We start from the raw sequence: 7713 nt of genomic DNA on the forward strand, positions 1-7713 counted from the left end.
CTCAGGAGATACTTGCACACACCGTATGCCCATACACACTCAGAAGCACATTCAAGTGAAATGGCTATATACATGTTCAAGATGCTGCCAAACATATGACTGCCCACAACCAGTTCATACACAAAGCACACATGTGCTTCCATGTACACATAGCTTCCAAGTGTGCAACACCAAATGCACATATCCTCCTGTACACACTCACAGGAATGTCCTTGTAAACACATGCTGGGTCACACCCTTCTCCTCTCCCAGAGCACTAGGGTCAATAAAAGCTGTGGGAAGGTAGTGGGGATATGGATGGGGCATCTAGGAAGAGGTGGGAGGGACAAGATTTCTCCACTTAAGAGGCTAGGGATAAAGGCCTCCAAAGGTCTCCAAGAGTGTCCTTAGCTTTTCTACCCCAAGGCACTCTGGCCACCACAGCCAGAAGCATTCCAGGAGGACTCTGTCCAATCGGGATGTACTGTCCTCTTTGTCTAGCTCTCAGCTCATTTGACAAGCTAAATCAGTTTCCTCCACGCATTTGCATAAGCAGTCCTTTGACCAGAATCTATTCTGGCTTTCAGCTAGAATTGACACAGAAAGCAATTTGGAGTCACATAGGCTTGGCTTCCGATACTGATTTTGCCCAATTTTATTTTTAGCTGTGTGATCTTGAGCAAATTGCCGATAACCCCTGAAGCCTTAGTTTCCCCGTTCATAAAATAGGAATAATACAATCTCATCAAATCCTCTGTTTTCCAATGTGGGGATTAGTATCTGCATCTTATAGATGTGGAAGCTGAGGCTCAAAAGGGAGGAGCTGGCAAGGGCTGGAGCTACTATTTGAACCCAGATCTTTCTGGCTCCAAGTGCAGTGTAGCTGGTGGCCTCCACTGAAATAGATGGGTGGAGGAGGATAGTGACTTTCCACTGTCTTGAGAGGAGTTGAGGGAAGCAGGAAGAAGATGCCAAGACTCCTGAAGTCCAGCCTTGACCCCTCTTGGTCCCTCCTAGCTACTCAGCTCTGTCTCCAGAATCAGCTAGGGCTGGAACAACCCTGCCCTGTGTGGGAAGAAGGACATGAGGAAATGATGGTAAAACCTTGAATTGAGAGTAAAGAGAGATCTGGGGCAAAGGTATGCTCCTCCCTGCACCCCAGTCTCCCCATTTGTATAAGGGGGCGTACTTTACCACTTTAGGCATTCTGGAATTTCCTGAGACACTTATGAGAAGAATTTTTTTTTTAAATGTCTAGAACCAGCTGACCTTCCTCCTTCCCTGTTCCTCCTTCCTTCTGTCCAAGGTCTCTTCAAGGGCTGTTGTGGGTCAGCCTGTGCTGTCCACCTGGGCTACAAGCTCCCCTTCAGAGGGAGGAGGCTCTGACTTAGGCGGGATAGACACATTCTTGGCAGTGGCTGCTATGGACGTTATTATTTTCCTTCTCCTAGGTTACCACCAGCAATTCTGGTTATCTGATTGCCCAGATGTGCTGGGGGCTTCCTATCAGTGGGCTTCTCAGCCCCTGCCTGACTGCCATTGGTCAAGGATATACGCCTTTTCACCCCAACCCCTGCACACAGCCTGCCCATGGGGCACCCAGGCTGAAAGGCCATGGAGCGGAGAAGCCACAGTTCCATTTGCTGTGTTGACCTCTATTGACCCTTCCACCCACCTCAGCTTCTTTCCCTTGGGGCCAAGGCCTTGGTAGAGGTGGGTAGGGGTGAAACAGCTGTTTCTAGGAGCCCTTGGATGGGTGGACAGGTGACCCAGTTAGTCCTTACCCCGTCAGAAGTTTTCTGTGTGATAGCAGATAATTGTTTTGCCATCTCTGAGCCCCAGTTACCTCATCTGTAAGTGAGGGGGTTGAACTAGATAACCTCCAAGGGCCTTTTTGCTCCAGAACCTACGTCTTAGGTCTCCTTGATCTTTACCTGTGTCATAGGATAACACAAACATGGTGGACACAATGAGGCCAAAGGGTGCTATTTTAGCACCAGGGTGCTTTTTAGAAAGGCCTTCCTGGGAAGTCGGGTAATCAGGGAGTCTGGGCAGAGTAGCCCGCCCAGCTTTCCTCTGACTTGGCGATTGAGCTTCCGGGCATGGGGGAAGAAGGCTCAAATAGCAGCAGGTATGTCATCAGAGTATATAGGCCTGGGTCTCAGATTCTCCTTCACATACCCACTGTGTGATCTTGGGCAAACCACCAAATCTCTGTGATCTTTGATTTCATCATCTGCAGAATGGAAAAACTGCTAAACCACTCCCTCCCAAGGTTACTGGAAGATAACATTGCAAAAAAGAAGTAATATTGTTGACTGAGCACCTACGGAGTACCAGGCAGTTTCTGTACCTGTGGGCAAGATAGGCCTTGCTCTGCAGATGAGCACGTGAAGCCCAGGCCTGTCTGGTGATTTCTGCAAGAACTCATAGTCAGTGAGTACTAGAGCCTGGCTACAAACCCAGTGCTGTGGGCGGCTCAGCCTCTGCCTACTGGGTTCCCTCGGGGGAGCAATTGTTTTATAAGGCTCGGAGAACAGGCTAGGGGATCAGGGTCAGCTGAGAAGTTTCTTTCCTGGGCGCACATAACAAAATGCCACCCATCATGTCTACTGAGGGCATCACTTCCAAAAGGGCGCTTTCAACTCTCCATTGTTTAACTGTGGTGGTAGCTACTCAGGAGATGATGTTTGTGTTTCTGAGGCTTCTTTCAACTCCCAAAAAGAAACCCAATGCCAAGTGGCTTACACATAAGAGAAACTGATTGGCTCATGCAGCCGGAGGAGAAATTGGGGTGGCTAGTGACCTGAAGGGAGAGCTGTATAGGGCCGGTTCTCATTTCTGCTTTTTGCTGCTTTCTTTGAGCTGATGTCGGCCTGATTTCTTCTCCCCTGGTATGTAGCCACCAACAGCCCCAGTTCAGAATTCCAGGCAAATGAGAACTTCTGTTTCCCTGGGCCTCTGTATTCGTCCCAGAGAAGGCAGCTGATTGGCCTTCCTGAGTCACAAGCCCTCCTTTTGCTTGACAGCTGTTATTGCCATGAGGAGGGGCCCCTGGGAATGGCCAGGGAGCAGTGCCTGTCACCAGAACAGGATGAATGGGAAGCAGTGGACCACTGGGGCACTCGTGTCTAGGTTAGCAGTTCCTAACACGGTTGAGCTTCCACTTCTCTGATAGGATACAGTGGTGTTTCTGCACCTGGGTCTCACCCTGCACACGTACAGGGCCAGAGCCTCACAACATCCAATGCCCCTATTGCACACAGAAAGAAACTGAGGCTGAGAGAAGAGAGCAATTTGACACTGGTCTGAACTCTTTCTGGGAAGGCCAGTGAAGTAGCTTTTTAATGACACCAATTCTTTGCATCCCAGAACACACACACTCCTTTGAAATGTGACTCTATTCAGAGGTGGAGTCTACTCTCTCCCACCCTCCAACCCCATCCAACTCCACCTCAACTTGATCTGGGCTGGCTTCATGACTTGCCTGGACCATTGCATGTGAGAGAAGTGAAGCTGTACTTGTTCTGAAGCCAGGCCTCAGGGGTCTTGCAGCTCTGCTCTCACTCCCTTAGAGCTCAGCCCAGCTTCAAGTCAGAAGCCAGTGCTGGACTACTAAATGATAAGAGGCCAGTGCAGAGAGAGGCCTTGAGCCCAAATTGAGAGAGGCCCGACTGGCCCAGCAGTCCCAGCAGAGCCCAGGCCTGGCTGACATACCAGTCAAATGCAGCCGCGTGAGTGAGTCCAGTGAGATCAGCAGAACTGCCCAGTCAGTCGCTATATTTTGACATCATTTATTGCATAGTGAGAGATACCCAAAGCAGCCAAGCTTAAATAGTGAAATGCTAAAAATATGCATTTGTCTAAGGTTATTTCAGAATTTCAGAGGCTGGCCACTCACCCTGTCATGTCTCTGAAGTTCTGGCCACCAGAACTACTGTAAATGTCCCCGCCATTCTGGGAGCAGCGTGCAGTCAGTGACTGGCTCTCTCACCCACGCTGCACTCCTGGTGCTCCATCAGGGCCAGCAAACAGTGGTTGCTCCAAAGCTGCCAAATGAATAAGCAAATGGCCTCACCCAACCTCTGCCTGCATACACCCAGGAAAGGGAGCTCCCTCCCTCTAGGACAGCCTCTTCCATTATGAGATGGTTCTGCCTGGTGGAAGGTCCTTCTCCATTGCAAGAAGAGACCTATGACTCCCCTGGTGGCCCTGGCTCTCTTCCTGGGTCTCTTCTTCTATATGACAGTCTTGGATACATCACAATGATCTCTGACATCTTCAAAGCATCACGACCTCCCTTAGTAGCTAGTCCATGTACATGGAATGCTGGCCACAACCATCATCTTAAGGGAATTGTTTCCATCAGGGCCTAAAACAAGCATGGGTCCTGGGATCACAGAGTTTGGGGTTTCAACCCCAATCTCACCTCTTTTGGCCTTGGAAAAGATACTTCCTATCTCTGAGCCTTAGTCTTCTTGCCTGGAAAATGGGAATAGTGAAATTTACCACCTAAGGTTGCTGTGGGGCTTAAAGAGATGATATATGTAAAATGCTCTACATGTAATCGGCCCTTAATAAAGATTACTTTTTTTTCTGCCAGGTACATAAATAGTTCCAGATGGTGAGGTCATTTGCGCTTAGCATTCATGTCTTCATAAATAATGTGCAGGTGGGGGAGGAGCTGTCAGGTGGCTGGGGATGGGGAAGGCCACTCCGAACGGCGGGAACAGCTTAAGCAAAGACAAGAGAGAGGAGTTTGGTTTCAGGGAAGGGTCAGTGCGCGGGGCTCAGTGCTGCTGACATCAAGCGTGACAAGAGAGAAAATGACTGGGGAAGATGACAGGCCCATGCCAGGGATGGCCCAGAATGCTGGGCTAAGGAGTGTGGGCTTCTCCAAGAGAGGCATGGAGGAGGTTTGAAGCAGGAAGGATGAGGTTGGGTGTGGGATTCAAGTCTGGGCAGATCTGGGGCAAGATTGTGAGAAGAGGCAAGAGAGAGTTCCTGGGAACCTGAGAGGGGAAAGTCGGGATGAGAGAGGGACTGGCTTAGGCCCAGCATGGGGAAGGAGAGCCTGGCCGCTCAGTGTGGCCATCATGGGAAGCAGGACCCCTGACCCTCTGGCCTAGCACCTCCACTCTGTGTCTTCGGGCCAGGTCCTGTTGGGAAGAGCATCTTTTCTGCCTTTTTAGTCTAGGAACAGGCTGTGAGGGAGGCCAGCGGAGAAGACCTGGGCCAGATCTGCAGTCAGAGGAATGAATATAGGATAGACCAGAGCAGGGACTAACCTCACCTATTTATCTGGCAGGAACTCAGAGAAGTCCTTTCCAGGTCTGCTTGCTCCTGGCCTCTGAGCCAAACTATACAATTTTCTAAGCTCTGCCACAGTATAGGCTCCTTTGAGACTTGCAGCTGCCTTGGGAGGGAGGGTGGCTAGGCAGAGATGATTAGTCCTATTTTAAAGACTAAACCTAGGGATAGTGACATGCCCAAGACCACACAGCAGATGTATGGCATAAATGCCTTCCATTCATATCCAGCCTCTTCCCACAGCACTGAGGGACTGGACATTCTTGCTTACCTGCTCTGGGTAAAGAGTGAGCGGAGCCAGAGAGAGGTTGACAGGCATCAGCAGACAACACTTAACCCAAACTGACAACTTAATTGTGAAAATGTGGATGAGGTACAGTTACGTGTAAGGAAATCCAGACTGTCCAGGCCCCTGGGGAGCCTCGGCCAGCACCCCAGTTGCCGGGGAAACAGAGGGGGTTGGGGATGATGTCACTCGACTCTGAGGCTGAGGTATGGGGGATGGGCTACCCAGCCACCTTGCTGGGACCAGATGGGGCTGTGGGCCTGGCCACAGGCTGTGGTCCTCATGGTTAACTCCTTCCCTTACACATGGGGGAAGAGGGAGCTTCAGAGCTGAAGAGTGACTTGTCCAGGATATCAAAGGGGGTCAGTGACTAAGCTTCCCTCACTTAGGTGACCATGTCTATCCACCTAGCAGGCTGCAGGTACCTTGAGCACAAAGGCTAGGTCAGAGTCATCTGTGAGTCTTGAGCCCAGCACAGGGACATGCGAAGAGCAGAGCTCAACTCTGCAGTGAGGTCTGCTTGATCCTTTCATAAAATGGGGGTGTAGGCCACTTTGGGAGGTGACACTTTCAGAGCTCATAGTAGCCTTAGATGAGGTGGCATCCTAAGCAATCATCATTGAACTCAGAGAGAGCAGGTCACCAGGCCAAGGTCACCAGTAGGTTGGGGTGTTGTTGGGCTGACCCTGAGTCATTCCCCACAGATTTGACACCTTTATGCAGTCCTCACCCAGGGAAGAGTGGTCCCTCTCACTCATCCCCTTAGCCCAAGGCAGGGATCTGGGCCTTTGGAAGCCCCCATTGTCTAAAGCATTTACTCAGAATCCTTAGCTCTTGTCCAAACATCAACTCACCCAAAGCATCAATAGCATGATAATTACTGCCCTTAGCGCAGCCCCTACCAGGCTCTGTGCCAGGCTCTGGTCTATCATGCAGTGCTCCCTATCTCAAATATTTACAACTCTATAGGTTGGGAGTTACTGCTCTCACTTTGCAGTCCCGAAAACAGAGGCTGGAGTGAGGAGAGGGGGCACTTGCCTACCTGTACACATCCGGAAAGTGAAAAGCTGGGACTTAACACTCTAAGTCACTCTACATCTCTTCCCTGGCTCTTAGATCATCCCATAGCGGTCACTAGGGGAGGGGTGGCTGAATTTTTGCCTGCCCTGTATCCCTCCCAGTTCTGATGATTAAAGCACCTTCCCCTTCTATTGCCCTCATTTTCTGAGGTTCTGGTAGTACTACCAGTAACAGAGCCCAGTACCCTGCTAGAAGGCTTAGCCTATTGGAGAATTCCATCTTCCTAGCCAAATAATATGACCCAACAGGACCAAATAGAGCTATTTCCCTTGGCTTGCATAAATGGGTGCTGGGAGAAAGTGGTTAGCTTCCTTTGGAATGCAAATTCCCAAGAGCTTCCAGCAGACATATTCCCTGCCCTGTGAGGAAGACCAGGAGAATGAGCGAGGTTATTTGAGTCCCTGAGCACACCCTTGTCCCTCCCACTGATGTGAGCCAGTGAGTCCATGTTCCTTAGGCTCACTGGAATTGGTCTCTAACTAGTCTCTTGCAACTGGGCCATCTTGACTATTACCTCTGGGATGTGCCAAGTCCCGTGCTCTTTTTATAGGAGGTACAGGATTAATAAAGGTTCTCGTCCTCCAGGAACTAACAAACTGGACAGGGGAGAGAGAGGGGCAGATATGGTTCTGGGTTCTATCCTTGCTTTGTCTCAAACTTGCTGTGTGAGCCTTCACCTCTCTGGGCTATAATTTTCCCATCTTTCACATGGAGGGGGATGTTGGGTTCAATGTTCTGCAAGATCTCCTCCAGCTCTACACAACTATTTTTTTCTAAGAAAAAAATTTGAGATATAATCAACATATAATATATTCACCTCTTTAAAGTGTACAGTTCAATAGTTTTTAGTATATTCACGAATTTGTGCAACCATCACTGTTTTCTACTTTCAGAGCCTTTCCATCACCCCCAAAAGAACTCTCTATCTATCACTCCCCACTCCTCCCGCCACCTCAGTCCCTAGCAGCTGCTGATTTCCATTTTGTCTCTATGAATTTTTCTATTCTGGACAATTCAAGTTCATCCATGTTGTAGCATGCATTAGCATGATGTCTTCA

The sequence above is a fragment of the Pteropus medius genome, unplaced genomic scaffold (assembly GCF_902729225.1).
Source record: "Pteropus medius unplaced genomic scaffold, Ma_sr-lr_union100, whole genome shotgun sequence".
NCBI classification, from domain to species: domain Eukaryota; kingdom Metazoa; phylum Chordata; class Mammalia; order Chiroptera; family Pteropodidae; genus Pteropus; species Pteropus medius.